This window comes from Numida meleagris, chromosome 1 (genome assembly GCF_002078875.1).
Source record: "Numida meleagris isolate 19003 breed g44 Domestic line chromosome 1, NumMel1.0, whole genome shotgun sequence".
Taxonomy (NCBI): domain Eukaryota; kingdom Metazoa; phylum Chordata; class Aves; order Galliformes; family Numididae; genus Numida; species Numida meleagris.
In genome coordinates, this window is record NC_034409.1 from 46966060 (window position 1) to 46987644 (window position 21585).

A 21585-nucleotide genomic window follows, 5' to 3' on the forward strand; every position below is an offset into this window, starting at 1 on the left:
GCCTTGGCATTTGCCCCCAGAGAGGACTGTGTATCCTCTCTCACATCTGTGGACAGCAGTCTGGGGCTGCACAAGCACAAGAACGTGGCTTCAACAGTCCTGTCGCTATGGCAAGATGTCTATTCTGAAAAAAAATCCCTTCAGTGCATCTACATCAGTGATGGAGCACAGCTCTCCAGGAGACAGGAAAATATTTGCACAGACTTCTTTGAGCTCTAGATGGGGTCTCTGAGACACAGTGTGTTCATAGACAGCTGGGACTATTCAAACCTTGCTATTCTTAAAATACATCTTTCTGTGCAAACCATCACTTACTATGATCTGCCTCAATCTCTCGTGCTTTTCAAGATAGATAAATACTTTTGAGTGGGGAAAGCTGGATGTCCAAACCTTACAAAGGTGAAGCTGTGATTCCTTCCATTTTTCCATTCCAAGGGAAGAGAGAGCGCTGTGGGGTCCTATTCAGCCTCCAAGCACTTTCAGATGTATTTCCAAGGAATAAAATTCTGCTCACATCTAAGAACCCCAGTTTGTTTCCAGTTATAAGGACTGGTTCAAGAGTGATGCTCTCATCTTCCCTTCCTGAGAGCAGGAGCAAGATAACAGGTAACAGCAAGCTTTTTCTGAGGTTATAGTTTGACTGGAAGTTGTATGGTAATGAAATCTGTCCCAAGTTTGGCAATTTTTCTAGCTGAGGTAAATTCAATGTTTCTGATAGTCCTCTTGTATGGGAACTGCTGAGTCATAGCCTGAACCACTGATTGAGCACCTGGAGGAAAGACCCAGTCAGCCCTGGGAGCACAGGTGAAGGCAATTCAGGAAGCCAGGCTCCACCCCTCTTAGGCCTCATCCCCTGAGGAAGGATCTTTTCCTGGAGATTCCTCGTTGGTGGGAGCCTTTCCCTGCAAGCCTAAAATGTTCTGATCCAGGTGAGCACTGTATTTTCCTTCCACCTTTTTGTAACGCTATTTCCATCGTGTTAGTCGTTCTGATCGCTACACCTCTGTTATGAAGTGGTTAGAGCTAAAAGGATGAAAGAAATTTCTGTAAGTCTATCTGTGGCTATAAGTTTACTCATCTAAAGTTGTGATTCTTGAGGTCAAGATTATGCAGTGCTTTCACAGAATTGTAGAACCGTTAATTTTGGAAAAGACCTCTAAGGTCATGTAGTCATTATATTACAATATATTGCTTTCAATTGCTGGTGCCTTGTTCAGGCTGAAATTTTATATGCCTGGAATCTTCTTCATGCTGATTTTCAAACAGACAGAAAAACTCAAAGCAAAACCTCAGAACCACAATGCATTTAAAGAGAAAAAATGTTTCGGTATCATGGTGGTAGTTTGAGGAAGGAATCCACGTGTAGTTCATACGATGAAATCTACTGTTTAGAAAACTTAGGAAACAGCATATGCAAAATAAAAGAAGAAAGGAAGGGTGCCCAATTCTGTCTTCAGATAAGGTAAAACCCTAAAAATATCAAAAGAAGGAAGATACATTCTTTTAAATGTATGTAGTCTTAGTCTTCAGTTATACGTTAATTTTATGTCCCACTCTACATAATAAAACTGCCAGTGACTGGCACTCAGACCCTAGCTTTCTCCACCGCTCCACCTGAAGAGGAACACTCTCAGACGGAAAGATTGGGGAATTCCCACTTCAGACATCCCACCTCAAAAGTCTGATGTGAGAGAAATAAATTCAAAATCTTTACACAAAGTCTTGAGTATCCTAATAACTCATCAGCTGGATAAGAAAATACAAACACCACCAGTACTGCCTTTGGGATGTGCAGAGGTTCATGAATTTTTGGAACAAGGAGGCTCTCAGGGCCCAAAAGGTAAAGTGTCTAATTCCTGGTGAGCCACATAAATAGAACAGAGATTTGTGGAAAACAATGTGATTGCGCAACTTGTGAATTACAAAGATTCCTGTGGATTAAATATAGCCTATCTCTTGATGCACTCTAACTATTGAAGTTTTAGACATATGCTTGAATTATGGCTGAGGTAGCTGTAGAGGAATGATTGCAGCTTTCTAGCTGTCCCTGTGCATTCTTCTAATCTGCTGCAAGCTCCTTTCCAAGGAGAAAACATGACTTATCACATTCAGTGAAACACATCATGCCACCTCAGTAGCTTCAGTTTACATATGCTGTGGGCTGGCAGCAGTTTCTGAGGCTCATCCTGATTGTGGGGCTGAACCTGGAGCCACAGCAGAGTATAGAGTGCAGTTGTGATTCCTGCTAATGCAGCAAGATCTAGCTGTGACAGTCATTACTGGTTGATTTAAAGGGAAAGAAACAAAACCCTCCAAAGGTTTTACATCTTACCTATAATGAGACCATACAGCAGTTTTATTTAGTAGATGGGTACTTAAGCCATGGCTCTGGAGCTAAAGTCACCCCCTTTGGGTCACACATCTGCCTCAGCTCTAGAAAGAGCAAGGCCCTCCTCTTTCATTACCCTCAGAGCAGTGGCATGTGTATCATCAGCCTTCTGTCCTACTTAGAAAACCCTTGTCTGAGCACTGGTCCGAGCCCCTTTGGGCAATGCCACCCTGTTGTTCATTATTTCCTGCTTTATTCTGTCATCTCTGTATTAGCATAAAGTTTTCTACTACCCTGAAAATAGCTTATAGCAGGCTTCAAAGTTGTTGAATAAAGGTGTGTGATTTTAAACCAGCATAGCCACATCAATACTGAACGTGCCACATTTAAATTTTCTTCAATTCTAATGCTGTACTGAGGCCTGACATCCACGTTGGCTGGTTACGCTTCCATAAAAGTTTCAGTTTCTTTACGTTTTACAGTGCAGTGCCTACCACTAATTAGCTCAGTATAGAAATGCATCCTATGTCACAGAAATACAGCCTTAGAGTTAACTGAGCTCAGCATATATACCTCAGGTCTTATTTAAAGTTGACAGTGGTGTCATTGCATTGTCTTCTGCAGTGCGTATTTGAGTTTGCAAGCTCTATAGGTTGGTTCTATCCTAAATAAGTGGTAGTTAATGAAACCTTTTATTAATAAAGTTTAGATAATTACCTGAGTAATTTTTGACAAATAACTCAGTAACATGAAATGATTTATTATGTTTTTAATGATGGTCTTATTCTCTTTAAGCTGCACTTAATGTATTAATTGCAGGCCCTCGAGGGACTTGCAAAAAGTTATTTCAGAGATTACATGTTATTAATTCTCCAGGGATTGTTTTGGAATAGCACCTGCAGCGAGATTCAAATGTCAAGACAATGTACAATATTGTAATTTAAAGTTTTTTATTATCAAAAAATAATTCACTATAGGATTTTTTTTAATGTTGCTTTTGTTCTTTGTTTTTTTTTTCCCCTGTAGTCTTGAGGCCACTTCAGCTCTCTTGATAATGATTCTCTACCTGGAATCAAGATAGATGTCATGTGTCTTCCTAGTAATCCTGATGTGAAAGCACACCATGTCATTTGATCTTCCCCTGTGACAGTTCCAACAAGCTGCAATTCTGTCAGCACTGTTAATATGTACCACTGCTTTACTCTGATAGCATATTTTCTGTTGATACCTCAGTGATGTCTTTTGCAAATGCAGAATACAGCAGCCTTACAAGCACTTGTTCACTCAGGGTAATGTGCATCTGATCTAGGGTTAGATGTTGAACATTGTCATCTCTTCACTGTTTGACACCAAAGGTCAAAAACTCCTGTGATGTTGGGATTATTGGTGCCTGACGTTTTTTCAGACAAAAATACGGAAATTTGGTCAGCTGGTTAGTTTGATAAATCTATGATTTATGAAAGGCAGAATTTCCTGAAAACCTGGCTCATTTCTGATGGCTTGGTGGAGATACCGCAGTCAGCAGGTGTGTCATCCTGAGAGTCCAGAACACCCCTTGGATCCCTGTTTTGCTGTGGTGGTTGAGCACCAGCTGTGTACCAGGCAGCAGGGAGACTGGTGCCACCCCAGGAGTTCAGGAGCCACAGATCTTTTCTGTGTAGTAGTAGCAGAGCTGCCTGGGCACTGCTGTTGTAGTGCCTTGCTGATCTTGCTTGGGGCTCACTGGTGAGTTGGTTCTGGACAGGTGGTGACAAGTCTTGAAATACCAATACTCTCCATTGTGATTCTATCTTACATAAATCTGAAACCAAATGCTAAAACAATGATGGTGGTTTCTTTTCCTCATCTGGGTGACCTGTGATTCACATAGTTCCGATGAGGAACTGTCTAGCTGTTGGCAACCCTGCCTGCAGCAGGGGAGCAGGAACTATATGATCGTTGAGGTCCTTTCCAACCCAAGCCATTCCGTGATTTCTGTCAACAGTGCTATGTCTTGCCATGTCATACTTCACACATGGGGAAAAATGTAAATAATTCTGAATGGAAATGGAGGGAAATGTGCAATGATTTACTTGTAGCAGATATTGACACTGCAGTCATGCACTCCGGAAGTCCAGATGATAAAGTTTCCACCTTAGTCCTGCCATATCTGCGCGTTTTTCTGATGTCTCTCTAGACCAAGTTATAAATAACACTTAGGTGTTTTAATAGTTTGGAATGCCCTACCTACAAATTTTTTACATTCATTGTATTTTGACCTTCCATGTAGCTAGTCATATGTGCAGAGCTGTTCATCCCACTTGAGAAAAGATGCTTTCTCCTTTGTCATATTATCATAGCATGGACTCCTCTGTTCTCAGGTTTCACCTTGGTGGAAATTCCATCTTCTCTGGATAAAAATATGCAGTTCTGAGAAGCACTGTGTATTTTATAACCTGTAAAACATTTGAGATGTATTTTTATCTATCCAGAATCATAAACAATAGTTAGAATACTGAAGCAAAGATTAGGAGTTTCCAGATAATGCAGAGCTGATAGTGACATTAGGAAAAGTTTCAAAAGATTCAGCTAGAAAAATGACATGAAGCAGCAGCATGAGGAACATTATATGTAATTCATTCAGTAAATATATAGATCACCAGTGGCATGTGCTAAACTGAGAATGAATACTGTACTTACATCATTAGAAAAGCTTAGTAAGTTTGTGTGTAATGGTTCATTTGGGATTATCCCAGGCATGTGGATATTTATCATGATATTCCTGCATCTGTGTCTAATGCAGTAAAGAGATGTACCTCTGATTAAGCTAGGACAAATTTTAATAGCTGATTCATTGTGTTTAGGGCAATAAATCAAGGGAGCCTCTCTAGCCAAGCATAAAACATCAGGCATTATAGCTTGTGCGGTAACAATATTGATCTCTCAAACCAGTGTTAGGTGGAACAGCTAGGGAAAAGCAGAAAATCCCCAAAGAGGTGGGAGCTGTCTCAATTTTCCTAATCCTTGCTTAAAAAGATTTCCCTGATCCACTGACTACAGCAGATAAAAGAAGATAGAAATGGATCGTGTGATATTAATTGTCAGATCATGAATTCCTGAATTGACTTCCATCTACTTTCAGGTGGTTTGAGAAAGGTTCTGCCAAAAACTGAATGAAGAAAGATTTAAAATACCATTTATGTTTCTCAACGCAACATCTTGCTTGTGGGAATATACTTCTGGGAGTGTGCTAACATGGGAGTGAGCAGAAGATGTTGTCCGGAAGATAATCTGCTCCTAGGCTGTTTTCTGACTGATTGATTGTGACTCATTTCCTGATTTTCCTCTGCTGCTGTTGAGAGTTCATGAGAATGCTCTTGGTAGGGAGAACTCAATACAGAGTGTTGAAATGAGGAATAAAGATCACCATGAACTTTACCACAACAAATTAAAACATGAAAGTAGGAAGTAATTGAAGAGCTGATGTATAGAACTATGGAGGAAAAAATGCCTAGAAGTGACCTGGAATGTAAATAAATGATTTCTTTTAAATATATCCATTTTTGCAGCAATGTAGGATTATTCACTTGAGCATCTAACATAATAACGTATTGCATTTCTGAACTATTCTATTTTCTCATGAATCTCTTCAGCTATAGCAGAGTAGGTAGGATTAGGGGAAAAAAAAAACTTCTTTTTTCCCTTTCAGCCATTTTTCATCTCAAGGACTCATTTTGTCTCCCATTTTTTACGGTCTCCTCTTGCTTTGCAGTTGCTTTAAATCAGGGACAACTTGGAGGAGACTGCTGAAAGCAATAAAAGTACACAGCAAATAAAAACACTAAAGAGAGTCTTGTTTTCAAAAATGTTATTTTCTTTGAAAACCTCTCAGGAAGCAAAATTGGATTTCTTTAAACAACATTTTTGAACAAAATGAAATTATTTTTTTCTCTTGTGTTTGGCAAATTACCTTAAGGCATTCTGTTTAGCGGTATTTTTCCCTGACAATTCAGGAGAGGAGCTGCTTCTTGACCAACTTACCCATAAAACTATTAGTCCTTCTGACCTTGGAGAAGAAAACTGGAAATAGAAGTATGGCATCTGAGAACTGTTTCAGCACTTAGTACACAGAAACTTTAGTTGATTCATATTGTGAAAATTTATATCTAATTTATAGCTTTTAGCCAGGAGTATTTCTCAGCACATCATGTGCATTAAAATCATTTGAGAAGTGGTCAAATTGATAAGGAGTTGTTCTTCTGATAACCAAATACCTTTGCCATCCAAAGGGACTTGCACAGGCTGGGGAAGTTGACCCATGTGAAGTGAATGAGGTTCAACACACCAAGTGCGAGGTGTTGCTCTTGGGTTGGGGCAATACCAGATATGGTACTAAGGAACATGGTTTAGTGGGCAACGTTGGTCGTAGGTGGATGGTTGGTCTGGATGATCTTAGAGGTCTTTTCCAACCTTAAAGATTCTATGATTCTATTCTGTGATTCTGTGTATGCAGACTGGGAGAAGAACTCATTGAGAGCAGCCATGTGGAGAAGTATCTGGAGGTTAAAAAAAAAGAAAAACTGGACACGAGCCAGCAGTGTGCTCTTGCAGCCTGGGAGGCCAAATGTATCCTGAGCTGCATCAAAAGAGAGATGGCCAGCAGGGTCTGCTCTGCCCTTATGAAGACACATCTGTAGTACTGTGTCCAAGCCTGGGCCCCCAGAACAAGAAAGATGTGAAGCTGTTGGAGTGGGTCCAGATGATCAGAGAGCTGGAGAACTTCTCCTATGAAGACAGGCTGAGGGGGCTGGGCTTATTAATTTTGGAGAAGAGAAAGCTCCAGGGAGACCTCATTGCAGCTTTCCAGTACTTAAAGAAAGCTTGTAATCAGGAGACAGATCAATTTTTTACATGGTCTGATAGTAATAGGACAAGCGGAAATGATCTTAAACTAAAGGAAAGGAGATTTAAATTAGATGTTAGAACAAAACTTTTCACTGAGAAGGTGGTGAGGCACTGGAACAAGTTGCCCAGAGAAGCTGTGAATGTCCCATCCCTGGAAGTGTTCAAGGCCAGACTGGATGGGATCCTGAGCTTCCTGATCTGACAGGTGGTAACTCTGCCCAAGGCAGGGGGATGGAACTAGATGATCTTGCAGGTCCCTTCCAACCCAAGCCAGTCTATGACTCTATGATATGCAGTTGCAGAATCATTCTTTGTATTGCATGAGGCACAGTAATGCTCCTAGGAGTCCAAGAGCTATAAAATAATCTCTTACAGAGCACTTCCTTCACGTTATTCTGATAAGAATTTCTGGTGTGACGACTCATCGTTCCTGTTCACTTTTATAGACAAATATTTGTGTGGTGAATATTGTTTCTCCAACTGATCTTACATTTTTGTCGTTGGAGTAAATTAAAAAACTGGAAGATCATTTTGTTAATCATTATAGTTGTAGTTGTCCATAATTTTTGCTCTTCTGCTGTTAATGCTGGAACTTCAGTCACTGCCTCCTTTCCTCATTTTTTTTTCTGCACTGTTGGATAGTGTGGTTGATTTAGTAAAGATTGTTGCCAAGTCCTGCAAAATGTCTGATGAACACTAAGTGGGTTTAACACAAGAAAAAACCTTGTCCAACTTCATCTTGTAAACCAGTCTTTCTCACACAGTGTGTAACAATGTGAGATCAAACATTTGCAAGCAAAGACAACAGCATGGACACCCTGGCAAATTCCACTTGTGCTGAACTCCATCCCACCTTACTATGACAGCTGTGCTCTGTAAGGTTGGTGGCAGGAGAGCTTGTGGAATAAAAAAGGTGCTGGCACAGGCTGCCCAGGGAGGTGGTAGAGTCACTGTCCCTGGAGGTGTTCCAGAAACGTTTAGATGTGGTACTAAGGGACGTGGTTTAGTGGGGAAATATTGGTGGTACTTAGAAGGTCAGACTAGATGATCTTGGAGATCTTTTCCAACTTTGGTGATTCTGTGAAAAGCACAATAAATGTACACACAGATGCCTGTTCTTGTGCCTTTGATCCTCTTTCACTTACATGCTGCGAGAAATCCCAGATCTTTATGACCATAACAGATACGTACTGTGCAGTGCAGCAAAGCTGCCAGCTGAGGGATCCTCCTCCAAATCTGTGTCAGGAGGAAGACTAGAGGAAGGAATGTACTAGACAGAGGAGCAAGCTGAGGAGAAGTGTCAGCATTACACTGAGGCCATTTTGGCTCTTGATTACTTTAGGCTCCAAAACCAGGGTTAGTTTAAGACGTCACTCAGGTGATTTAATCTTTATCAACATCTCAGGGCTGGCAAACCTACATATTATGGCATGGTGACTTGCCTTGAGACCTGTGGTCATTGCTTGGAGAAGCATTGTGAACCTGCCTCATACCAACACGCTGATCACAGAGGAGAAAGCCTAATGTGTTTTTGAACATGATGCTAAGCAGGAACCAGAGGAAAGGTGGCCTTTTGCTCTCACTCCTGCCCTGAGATTATGCCGTGATGCGGGACTGGTCTACATGTTGTGTGGCAGAGCCGGGAGAGGAGAAACTAAGGCTCTTCCCACATATATGTGCATCATCATCCTTCCCAGATCATTGATGAGAATATTCATTCATGTTGGGACCTCCCTCTATAAAATAACCCCCATATCTGTGGGACATGAGCCATATGGTTAGTGAGCATGATGGTGGTGGGCTGATGGTTGGACTAGATGATCTTAGAGGTCATTTTAAACCTTAGTGATTCTATGATTCTAACTCATGAACAGCAAAGCCCTAGCAGTCAGCTGCTGTGCTTCTGAACAACTGGACTTCCTTGCCTCCTCCAAAAAAGTCACATTTCTTCTGCAACTGTTAGGCTGGGAGAAGGGTAGAGAGAGACACTGTCTGTAGATTTAGAATATTTAGATAAAATAATTTGAACTGGTGTGGTTAAGGAGAACCCAGCCATGATGCCTGGACTAATCCTTCTGAGGAAGATGAAAATTGAGTGCAATGAAAGCACTGTGTTGAATTTCTATAAAAATTTCCAAAGGATAACAATTACTTGCCCTCGGAAAAATTCGGCAAATTGAGGTTGTTCCTTAAGAGGAGGTTATACATATGCCATTCTTCTTGTGAAAACATCTTAAAAATATATTAATGAACAGGAATTTTACAGGAAGTCTGCAGACTTGAATATTGTATTGGTTTGCCTCTCCGCTGCAGGAATGGAGATGAGATTTAAAAGCTGCAGTAATTTATGAGCTGTACTTAGAACCCATAAAGAGACATCTTGGATTCAGAATTGTTTCATTCCTGATGTGATTTAGAAGATTAAACTGTCATATTTTAGCACAGATAGATGGCCATCATTGCTATAATTAATCAAGTACAATAAATTCTATTATTTAAAAGATACTTCATATAAAATTTGAAAATATTTTTTATATAATGCAAAATGAAGTAGATTAGTTAAGCTTTATAATTACATTTTCTAGATATATGTTGATTTGTTTCATATGCAGAGGCTATTTACTTTACAAAATAATCCAATATACTGAATGCATACTGCAAAACAATATAGTAATGAAGTGTTTGCTAATGACTTCAATTTAAGGATAGCCTGTCTAATAGCTGAGATAAGATGTTACTAAAACTGTGTGCTAATGATTTGAAAATTGCTACAAAAATTGTGTTCAGTCTATGATGGGTTGCCAACATAATTGTGCTAATAAATATCCAAGTCAGCCCTGATTTTCAAGCTCATACCATGATTACTAGGAGTTTTAGGAATCAGAGGGGGCTAAATTATGCTGTTGTGCTCACATGAATAGCATCTTTGGTGGCACAGCTCATCTGAGTACAGAGCGCAAGCACACTCTCACTAGACAGCAATGTAATAAACTTTCCTAACTGACTGCTCAAAATTGCTTAATTATGCATGTTTCTTGAAATTCTCTCTCCTGAAGTTCTGTCTATATACTGTCCTGAATGTAAGTTTATAGATATATATATCCCATTGCTACCCATAACTGTAAAATGTCATGCATGTTAGTGGTGCTGTTACCACCTTTTTATATATTATTTCAGTGTTCAAACTGTTCATGCAGGATAAAGGACAGCTGAGCTGTTTTCTTCTCTGCCTGCATGGCACTGAAGCTTTAATCTTTCATTCTATGATTCTATGATCTTCTACGAAAACATTCTAAAAAGGTGCAAGTTACTTCAGAGGAATGGTTCTAGGAAGGGATTAGATACTCTTTCGTTCAGTGGCTCAGAGCATCTGTTTGTTTTCTGGTCTGCTTTGGGCCTGCTTATGTAGTTTAGGTTAATCAGAATGAGAATAATATATATTTACTAGACCTTGGGACAGAAACTGAACCTTAATTTGCTGTTTTCAGTAAGTGGCTTCAGCATGGTGCCACCCCAGAGGAACCTTCAATTTGACAACCAGGTTGTGAGAAGAGGACTGTGATTGTGTCTCTGTGCTCTCTGACAAGGTATCAGCATGGGATGATGCTGGAGTTTAGTGGTCTTATCAATGCAGAAACATTTCTGGGAGTTTCCTCAGGCAAAGTTCTACAGGCAGAGTTTTGTGTATTTGTGCTATTTCACACCTGGGTCAATAGTTATAACTATATGAGAATTTGGGCTTTATGCACAGAAATCCCTGAAGCTTTGTGCACAACCTCTTATTTCAATGCTGATAAAATTTCAGCCTATGCTCTTCAAAAAGCTGGGGCTCTGGCAGAGAAAATTTTTCTTTCTTTCTGAAACAGAAACCTGTGTGCAGCTGCTTGTAAGATGCAACACTTGAAAGTGTTAGTCTGAAACTGAAGATGTGAAAAACAGTTTGTCCTCCAGCTTTCTGACAAGGCAGGAATTAGATGTTCCCCCTGCTTGTTGCTTCAAGGTGAGGCAGTGAACCAGCTAACCTCATGTCGAAAGTGGTGGCTGAGGCTGCCTCCTAAGGCAGCTTGACTAGGATAAGTGGTATAAAAGCACTGATAAGGACATATAAGGCATGTTAGGATACCATGCCGGCGAGGCCTTGGAGGAAGCTGGGAAGGTGCTGAGGAAGGCAGATGCTTTTGTGGAGGGGCAGAGGAGTTGGAGGGGCAGCACCCTGGTGTGCCTGCCTGGTGGTGCAGCCCCCCACTGCTGACCAGGAGGGAGCTGAGAGCCTTCTGGCAGCTCAGAGCTGTGCAGCTGCAAGCCGTGAGGAGCAGCGGGAAGGGACTACATTCAGCTGGAGGTCAGGGAGAGAAAAAGAGGCAGGCTAAGAAACATAGGAGGCTTAATTCACTTGGCTTGCTTTCCCATTGCAGCTATTCTACTTCAGGTTATTTACCAGGCTTGAATTCTTTCATTTCTTTCATCATTGTTGTCCATAGTTAGCTTGCTTTGGGGTTGAAAGGAGCTAAGAGTCAATTATGTACTGGGGAGCTTCTGAATGTCTAAAGTGTAGTAGATTGCTGCAACTCCTACTGCTCACATCTAATGAGGACAGGCAGACAGCTGCTAGCCCCTGGTCCGGCGTGGGCCCGTGGAAGCGCTCCAAACAGCCAAACAAAAGCAAAGGGGAAGGGAGGGGCATCACATCTGCAGGGCTTTGCAGGGCATCTGCAGCTACTGCGCTGTTTGCTTGGCTTCTCTGTTTGTTCTCAGCCTGCCCCTTTTCCCCTCTGGGCAGGGATGCATCTGTATGCCTCACGTTTGGGGGTGCCTTATTGTGAAAGGACTATGTCAGGTGCCTTCCAGACATTGGGAATGTAATGAGCAGCAATGGGCTGCAGGGGTGGCATTGTGTAAGAGCTCCAGGTAGCACTCACAGTCTCTGGCACTGGTCGCTATCTGCTTATTCTCTAGTTCTCACATCTTGCCTCTGCTCCTGAGTGCTTCTGCTAACTCATGGTGATATAATGATATATAGTGTACAGCATCAGTTACCTCACCTCTGCTTCTACTCCCCAATCTGTAGGACTGAACTAGAGAGTTCACTTTGCTGTTCACCTTCTCTGACTCCCTCTGCCTTGTATCTTAGTTAATTATCGGTAGACAAAGCCACACTTGATGCCTTATCAACTAGAAAGACTGAATTAATCAGCTTTGTTAGGCAAAGGTTACAGCAAGGGGATGACCATCCTATCCATCTGTTCACTCATCTCCTGAAGAGTAACCATAGCAGAACTCTTAAAAATCCTATTAATGGATTATAGGTCAATAGCCTAGACACTCCGATATCACTGCGAGCAACTATGGACAAAATGTCTGGGATTAATGGATTTTCTGAAGACTTTTATAAGGTCTTTTATAGATATTTTCCTCTCAAATGCTAATATGTTCTGTAAGTAGAAAGAAATTGGCTTTTTACCACTGTATTCCCTTGATGTGGTGAAGCAAAGCAGGGAGGTACCTTAAAGTATATAAAATGCATTGAGTTGATCAATTCATATGTAAAGTTCAAGGAGAAAACTTTGGCCTTTTGCCTTCAGAAGTAATCATCCAAGTCACAGAATTATCTCATCTTGACGCATGAGGAGTCTCATGCATTGAAATTCAGAAGTTCACCCAATTTACTAGTGGTGATAAAATTGGCAAAATGTACTGGAGAAGCATCAGACGATTTGCTGTGCAGCATACCTTGCTGAGGTGAATCCAATCTCCCCGAAGTCCTGTCTTATAGAAAAACGTTATACGAGTAGGCTCAGAAATTCTGTCAACTTCTTTATCCTTTAATTATGGAAACTTTCTTTCATTCAGAGGTGAATTGTAACCTATTCAAATGTTAGCACTCTAAATACTGTGTTTGTGCTTAGTTTGCAGTAAGCATGGCTGTGCGACAGGGCAACCATTTGTCTCTGTTCTTTCTTGCCTTGACAGTTAGACTTGACATCTCCAATTGCTGCAGCATACACTCATATCCAGAATAGGGCACAAAGGGTGCAGAACTGTTTATTGAATCTTTTGTCCCTTCTGTCCTTTATTTTGCAGCATTGAGGAAAGCAAAATGATTAAATATGGGGAATTGAAGATTTATGCCAATGCTGGGAATTTGCTGCTATTATATCCACTGCTGAAATATCATTTGAGGTTTGTACCCTTCCCCATCATTATTCTGTAAAAATGAAGGGATCGGCAAAATCTGGGGATGGCTGGTCCCAACAAATTCACAATCCTCATCATTTCTAGTAGAATCAGTAATCACAGAGTTTATTATGTTTATGCACTGGAAATAACAAAGCATCTTTTCTGTCTGGATTTTTCTTTCTTTCGAGTGTATCAATACGTGTGATTACAAGCAGAGCAAATCTGGCATTTCAGTAGGTCTGCCAGTTTCCTGAGCCTTCTTTGCACTTCTTCCAGGCTCTCAGAAAAGGATTGAGTATTGTGTCACACTCTTTTGTCTCTCAAGATGAAGGTCTGGGCTCTTGCAGAGAAAGTTTTTCTCCTCAATGAGGTGTATCCCAGAGGAAAGGAATGCTCAGATCTCTTCTAGACCTCTACAGTGAGGCTTCTTCTGCCACCCACAGAAAAAAGAAGACAAAGGAGTTCCTCCCATCCTCGCCCTCCACAGTAAGGCTGGACTAGCAGAAAACCCTGAAGGCAGAGAGCTGGAGAACTGCTTTTTTTTGTTGTTTGTTTTCAACAGCAGCCCCAAAAGAAGCTGGCAAGCAAAGTGGGGATTGGGGTGAGAAACTGAGGACACCTGTCCAAAGTGACTGCAGCCCCTCTTGATCACACCAGTGGAACCAGTGCGCCAGGGCAGCCACAGCTTACCAGCACCGTGCTGGCCAGGTGCTTCGGGAGGTGCCTGACCCAGAAACTGAGCACAGCGGTATGATTCAGCTTTGAGGTGTGAGAAGCTCTCAGCAGGGCTGGCCAGGCAGGGTTCAGACAGGGAGCTGGCAGCCCGTGCCTCCTTATTGCCCCAGCTCAAATGTCGGCACAGCCAGAGAGGCACTCAGTTCTCTTTACACCACGTGTTACTTTAAAACAAAATCTATCAGCTTGCAAACATTTGGACATCTTTATGAAGGTCAGGATTTACACACGAATTGTCTCTGAATATCACAAATTCTTTCCTGCCTTCTCATTTCTGGGAAAGCAGATGTAAAGCCTAAGGGGTGAACAATACAGGTATTGTCTGAACATTCTGTGTAAATCTTCCTTGACCAATTTCCCAAAAGTTGTGTCAGCAAGATGTTTTGTTTTGTCAGTGTTTGGGGTTTGTATTTTCTTTTTTCTTTGTTTTTAATCCGAACCCATGGATCTGAATTGGTGTTTCTTCTTGCTGCTTTCACATCTTTGGTGGTGTCTGTCACACGTTTAATCTGAAAACCTATGAGTAACAGTTTGGCTAGAGAGTAAGACAAAAAGAGAAACCTGCTTGTAAAGGAAGATAATTGACACAGTGAGAGTCCAGGCCAAATCCCTTCTACAAACAGTCTCACTGTAGTCAATGTGATTAGTTGTGTGAATAAGGCAAAGAGAATTTGGCTCTTGCTGCAGTTCCAGCCACCTTTTATCATTGGAGAGAGAGAAAAACACCATAAAATTAAATAGGTATCATCCTCCCCACATTCTTAGTGTAACTATTTTAACTGGAATGCCTCATAAACAGATAAAGGCACTCCTGAGCTTTGGGAAGATCATTTTTTAAATGACCATTTAGAGCTGGATTATGGTTTTACATTTTCACCTTGGAGCATTTAAGGGCTGTTTGGGACATTAAACGCTAACCTATCAAAGCCTAAACAGAAAGGCAATGTTGCTTGCGGTCGTACAGCCCACTGAAATAATATACTGCTGGTGCTGTTAATACTTTCATTTGTGGAAGCAAAATGGTGATTCAAGAACGTTTGATGCCCCTAAAACTCTCACAGCAGCTGGATATTTTACATTGGTTTCTATAATATTCTTATGATAACATTCCTGTCCCGCAGGGGTCTGCTTGAATATCAGAGCACTCATCTTTTTTAAGTTTTGCATAATGTGAGATATTAAAATTAAGGCTGGTGTTTACTGTTCAGTTCTTATACACGTATTCCCACATTCACAGCTAGATATTATTTCCCTTGGAAATGCTTTCTGTCCCTGCCAGTTACTGAATGCAATCAGATAGCATTGCGTGGGCCAGCATACCAATTAAGTGCTATGCCTGGATATGTGGTGTTTCCTCCATCAGCAGCTTGATGGTTCATCAGCACGTAAGCAGTGTCTGTTGATAAGAAGAAAGCCTGATTCCACAATGGGAGCAGAATCTATTTCTTGAAAATGCTTTCAGGATACATTTTGAGGGGGAGAGGGGAAAAGGGGCAGGCAACACATAAAATGGTAGGAAAAAATGAAACAGGAGGAAAGATTAATGAAAGCAGGATCAGAAATATATTCAATTAGAACTCGCAGGCCCAGTCATATTACACTGCTACTGTACATCTTGTCATTATCCAAATCTGTTGCTAAACTGTTGGCGTTTGTCTTCATTATGCGGTAAAATGGTATAATGAGTAGTTACAAATACGATGGAGGAAATGCCCTGGAATTATCACAATTCCTGAGAATAAAAAATGCCTTAATTTAAATTATTGGTGTGCAGCGTCTGCCAAGTGCACAGACAGATGTGAAGAGTGGAACGTGATTTTGTTCTGATGCTGCCTTCAAAGTTTCTGTTCCAGTTCAAAGCAGTTTTCAGGCTGAATTCTTCCTTGAAAGCCAGTGTCAGGGATGCGATACAACAGAGAGCAGCATTTGACATATTTCTCAGCTGCGAGGATCTGCACAGCCTGATATCTTAAGTCCAGTTTTGAAGCCTTTTGCAAGCAGCTCTCCCCCACATTTCAGCTGAAGAGCTGGTTAGTGTAAAGACTGTGACTTCTAACAATGATATGAGGTGGGAAGAAAGCTGCTGTATCAGTCTAGTTAATTAGACATAATTTACTCTTCAGAAATGTTCTTATCCACACTGCTATGTTAACTTTCAAGCTCATTTTCACATTTGAATGATTATTATGTTCTAGAAAGACAGTTTCAGGGTACTTAAACCCAACATCGGCCTACTTTGAAACTGTGAGCCTGAAATTCAGAACCACTACATAATAAAGAATTTTATATTAGTATCAGGATATGAATGAATATTTTACTAAAAGTTCAAATAAAATCCTAAATAAGATTAAAATACTATTTCAGTAACCCAATCTGTATGTGTATTGACTTAAATAGAGCTTTCTAATGATGGCAAGAACTGTCCACCCAATGTGATGTGATAGCTTCCAGATTCACTAGGAATTACAAGTTGTAAAAATAATATATGTTTTGTAGAAAGAGCATGAGAAATCATATGGTCTTCCAGCAAGAAGACCTGCCTGGAACTGGAGAAAGTTTATAAGCAGACATTGGTGAGTGTCTTTGTTTCTCTACCTGGAGAAATGGTAGAAGGAGGGAAGCAAGAAGGAAGGCAGGAGGGGTTACTTTTGCAAGGAGTACTCTGGCTAAGCTGAAGTTTGTGGATCACTCATTGGCTATCGCAGGGAGACTGAGAGAAGTAAACTATTAAGTTCTTCCCTTCAATTTTTGAAAACTGTCACTCATGGCTATCGTGCATGGCACAGCATACTGGTAATGCAGTGCATGAGAAGCTGTTTTCTACCTCATGTATGAGAAGAGAAGTACTCAACTGGAAGTTTGTACTTACTGTTCTTACTAGTTTATCTTGTGTTTATATTTTTATCTTGATTTACATGTGTTACTTTGACACAAGATCAAATATTTGGATGCAATTTCACTTCTATATAAGTATCACTCTGTATTGCATTAGAGTTAATGACAGACGGTTATCTTTGCTTCACTGTGAATGGCAGCTATATTTTAAATGCATAATATGCTGAAGCTGATAGGATTGCATCTATCATTTAAAGGATAATTCTGTCTTAAACTTCACAATTGCCGCTAGATTTTTCGTAGCAGTATTTCTCTGTTAAATTGCACATTTGGAACCAGATGGCTCAGGAAATTGATAAGATGATACCAAATCTCTCACCTCTCAGTCATTGTTGGGTTGAATCCAGCCCTGGTTCAGAGCAACTAAAAGTTGCTACCATCTGACAGCTGTTTTGTGGCTTAGATGTTTCCAAGTGGACAGGTGTCCACAACACACACACACACACACACACACACACACACACACACACACACACATACACGCACACAAATCATCTGCAGAAATAGAGGTTTGCAGAGCAAGAGAGAGTTTATGGGCACAGAAAACAGAGAAAACGGAGTAACTTCTCTAGTTGTTGGATATGTGTGCTGCAAAATGGAGTCTACATATCTTTCTGGAGATGCCTGAAGTGTCTAAATTCTGCTGCACAGTGTCTGTGCATCAATGCCTGTCAGTAAGCTCATGAAACTTATTTACTGAGTTCACCTAAATGTGTATAAGATGAAATGCTATACTGTTTTCCCTCTCTTTGAAATAAAGCTCTGATCTTTTGCAGCTTACAAGCTAGCTCTCTGATGAACAAACAGTTCATTACAGAGACTATATAAAGGAAACAGTGTAGAAACATAACGATAGTTGGATGCCTGGACTAAAGATGCAAGATGATCTCTCTGGTTTTTAAAAATTATTTTTTAGCATAGTCTGATGGATACAAAGGGAAATAATGGTCCCCACTTTATGAATAGCTCCAAAGAAGATGGCCAGTCATTGACAGGAACTGTATGTGTATTTGCAAGGCAGATAAGGGGTATGAGACCTAGAACAGGTCTTACTATTTATCTTTAATGCCAGGAGGAAACTTGATACAGTAATTCATGTGGAAGGCTGAAACATGGGAAGGCCATGTCCTTTTGTACTTTTGCACAGACAGCTTTTGTGGCTTTGAACCAGCCTGCATGCTTTCATTTCTTCATTGTAGAAGAGGGAGGGTAGCACTCCCCTTCCTAAATGCAGAGCTGTGAGTCAAGTACGTTCAGGCTTGTGTATGAGTGCCATACAGTGATGACCTGCTAGGAGCTCTAGATCAACAGAATGAAGTCTTGTTAGACCTCTTAGGAATAAATAGATTATCATGCATGGCTACTTTACTTTGTGTTAGTATTTTTATTTTTCTTCCTCTCCCATCCATCTTTATCATGTCCAGTGTAGTGACAGCATTCCCAACCCACAGATAGAACAGCTGTGACTGTTCTATGCCGGAAGGCTGGGTTTGGCCAGCGCTTCCCCCATCTGAGTGGGGCTGCTACTGTGCTTCTCCAGTGAGAAGCGGGGACAGGATCTGCCCATGGAGCTTGGTCCATACAACTCAACACAGTGTCCCTTCTCAGAGCGAAAGTGTGACTTTCTTACTAGGCACTTTAAGTGGAGCAAGTTGCAAAATGGTAAGTGTGGCATGAAGAAAAATGTTGTACCGTTCCCAGCCATTTGAGTATAATTATGTACCAATTAATTGAAGAAAATAATATCTGACACTGTCAGTGTTCTGAAGTGTCACATATTAAACCCCAAAAAGAAAATGAGACACATATTCATTTTAATTAAAATGTTATCAAGAGGTGCTGTTGACCAAGAAACCCATTAACAATAATCTGCTTTAGTAACAAGTGAACAAGTCAATTTATTGAACTAAGCTAAAAAGCTAACCCAGCAACAACTGTCTACTGAACACATATTTGATCTACCAGCTTCCTCTGATTAGCAGAGGAAGGCGTTCCCTGAATATTACGTTTTTTTTTTTCTCCTTCCTCTCTTTCAGTAGCTGGTGATAACTCGTAGTAACTGTCTCCATCGTGCAATCAGCATTTGCTCATCAAACCTAAAAGGGAACTTTGATAGCAAATCCCACTTGAAAGAGAGCATTTATAGGGACATCATTTGCCAGGTACCATTATTTTCTTTTGTACCTCAGCTGTTAAAATCTCTGTACGGGGCATTTTCCTTGGAGATTTGTCAATTTTGTGCACAAAGTCTAATGCACAAGATTTGGGGGTTGCAAAAAATTCCCTGCCTTCTTTCTGTTATTGTTTAGTGAAAGAGGCCAAATCCTTTCCGACATGGTCAATAAACATGGAAATGCATCACCATTCTAGAAACAGACATTATTTCAGAATGAATTCGAATAACATCACACAAATACACTGAAGTGGGTTTATTCGTGTGTCATGCACAAATGACAGCACTGCTGTGGCTTAGTTTGTTTTTCAGCAGGAAGGAGTTGAAAGCTTTGGATTCTTCCTAAATTCATCAGTAAGCAAGAAGCATTGGTTCTCTTGGACGTATCTTAACATACCAGACCCAGAAGCCCTCCAGATGTCTTTCTAAAAGCTCTGTTTTAACAGCTGTAATCCAGGACGAAGGAATTTTTATAGTGATTCTGCCAGCTTCTGTCTGACAGAACATTTTAGGTGGGAAATGAATCCTGTCAAATAGGCACTGATGCCTTTTAAGTCCTGCTGCGGACAATAGACACATCTGTCACTTACTGTTTGGGGGGCGTGACATGTTGAGCAAAACTGAAAGTCACTGAAATTTAGTGTGCTTTAGTCATTTTGAAAACAATATCCAACTTCTACTGGTCCAGAAGTTGAACCATTAATAGAAAGAACAGCTGTTACTAAAAGGGAAATGGCGGATGGAGCTGGACATGAGCCAGAAATGTGCCCTCACAGCCCAGAAAGCCAACCTACCCTGGGACTGTATCAAAAGCAGCATGACCAAGAGGTTGAGGGAGGTGATCCTGCAGCTCTACTCTGTGCTGGTGAGGTCTCACCTGGAGTTCTGCGTCCAGATGTGGAGTTCTCAACACAGGAGACACATGGACCTGTTGGAGCGCGTCCAGAGAAGGGCCACAAAAATGATCCATGGAATGGAACACCTCTCCTATGAGGACAGGCTGAGAGAGCTGGGGTTGTTCAGCTTGGAGAAGAGAAGGCTACGAGGTGACCTGATAGCGGCCTTTCAGTATCTAAAGGGGAACTACAGGAAAGAAGGAGAAAGACTCTTTAGCAGGATCTATGGTGATAGGACAAGGGGAAATGGCTTCAAGCTCAAAGAGAGTAGATTTAAGTTAGATATAAGGAAAAAATCTTCTACAGTGAGGGTGGTGAGGCACTGGAACAGGTTGCCTAGTGATGTGGTTGATGCCCCGTCCCTGAAGACTTTCAAGGCAAGGCTGGATAAGGCCCTGGGCAACCCGATCTAGCTGTGGTGTCCCTGTTCATTACAGGGGAGTTGGACTAGATGGCTCTCAGAGGTCCCTTCCAACTCTAAGGATTCAATGATTCTATGATAAAATATTGATGATTAAGCTGATTTTAAAATTCCTTAATTTTCACATTAAGTTGGTTAACATACTTTTTTGAAATCTAGACTTTTAGAAAGACCAACTTCATGATATGTAAAGCATCTACTCTGCAAGGTTCTTCTTGCATGTTGTTGTGAAATATTTTGGAAGATTTGACTGGAAATAAATGAAAATTAAAGGAATTAATACTAAGAACTTTAAAATACATTTTAAAATGGAACTTTCAGAAAAAAAAACCTTGTCTTTTGGCAATTTAGAAGTAGTTTCGTTGGCACTAGACATATGCAATTATTTCCAACATCATTTTGCAGCAAGTTGATACTCTCTTAAAAGAATTAATATAGTGTAAACCTGTTGTGTCTGATCCACAGACCATTGGCAGGAAAGATTATTGAATGTGCAAGACTAGTTTCCTAGCTAAGTATAATGGTGTCTTCAAATGTTAAATACTATGATAAAATAACATCTAGAACTTTATCTGCTACTTACCTCACCCACTAGTGTTTTGTGAGACCCTGGTGACTTTTTACTTGTTTGCACTGAAATCTTTGAAAGCCCTTTAAAAAATGATGTTTTAGAGATTTGCCAAGGATATTGGAAGGAGAGCAGTCCAGAGGGCTATCAGCTCTTCTTCAGCTTGTGTGGACAGGGATTTAGCCCAGAGCTAAAGCCTTTCAGTTTCATCAGGATAGGCAGTAGAGATGAGCAGCCAACAGTCCTAACAGTCCTACCGCAAGATGATCTTTAGTGCAGTGAGGCCTCCTGATCAAGCCCACACGGCCATAAGAAGAAAAGAAGAAAATCTGACTTACCAGTAGCAGTATGTGGTACCAGTTATCACTTCCAGAGCAGGACAGGAGATAATGTTGGTTTGAACATGTTGCAGATGGTCTTTTCCTCCCCACCCTCAAGAAAGGATTGCTTGCTTAAGCCTGCCAGGCTATCATTTAGAAATGATAAGCAGAAGCAGAGCTCACTGAG

At 40.8% G+C, this 21585-nt stretch overlaps 1 long non-coding RNA gene across 2 annotated transcripts; it reads left to right on the forward strand.

Moving 5' to 3' along the window:
* On the forward strand, positions 882–16467 carry LOC110397578. 2 transcript variants are annotated; one of them, XR_002437871.1, is made up of 4 exons: positions 889–929; positions 10702–10800; positions 13295–13393; positions 13667–16467. It is a non-coding gene; the product is annotated as an uncharacterized LOC110397578 (long non-coding RNA). The 2 variants fall into 2 exon arrangements; XR_002437881.1 differs by lacking the exon at positions 10702–10800 and having other exon boundaries at positions 882–929; positions 13667–16466.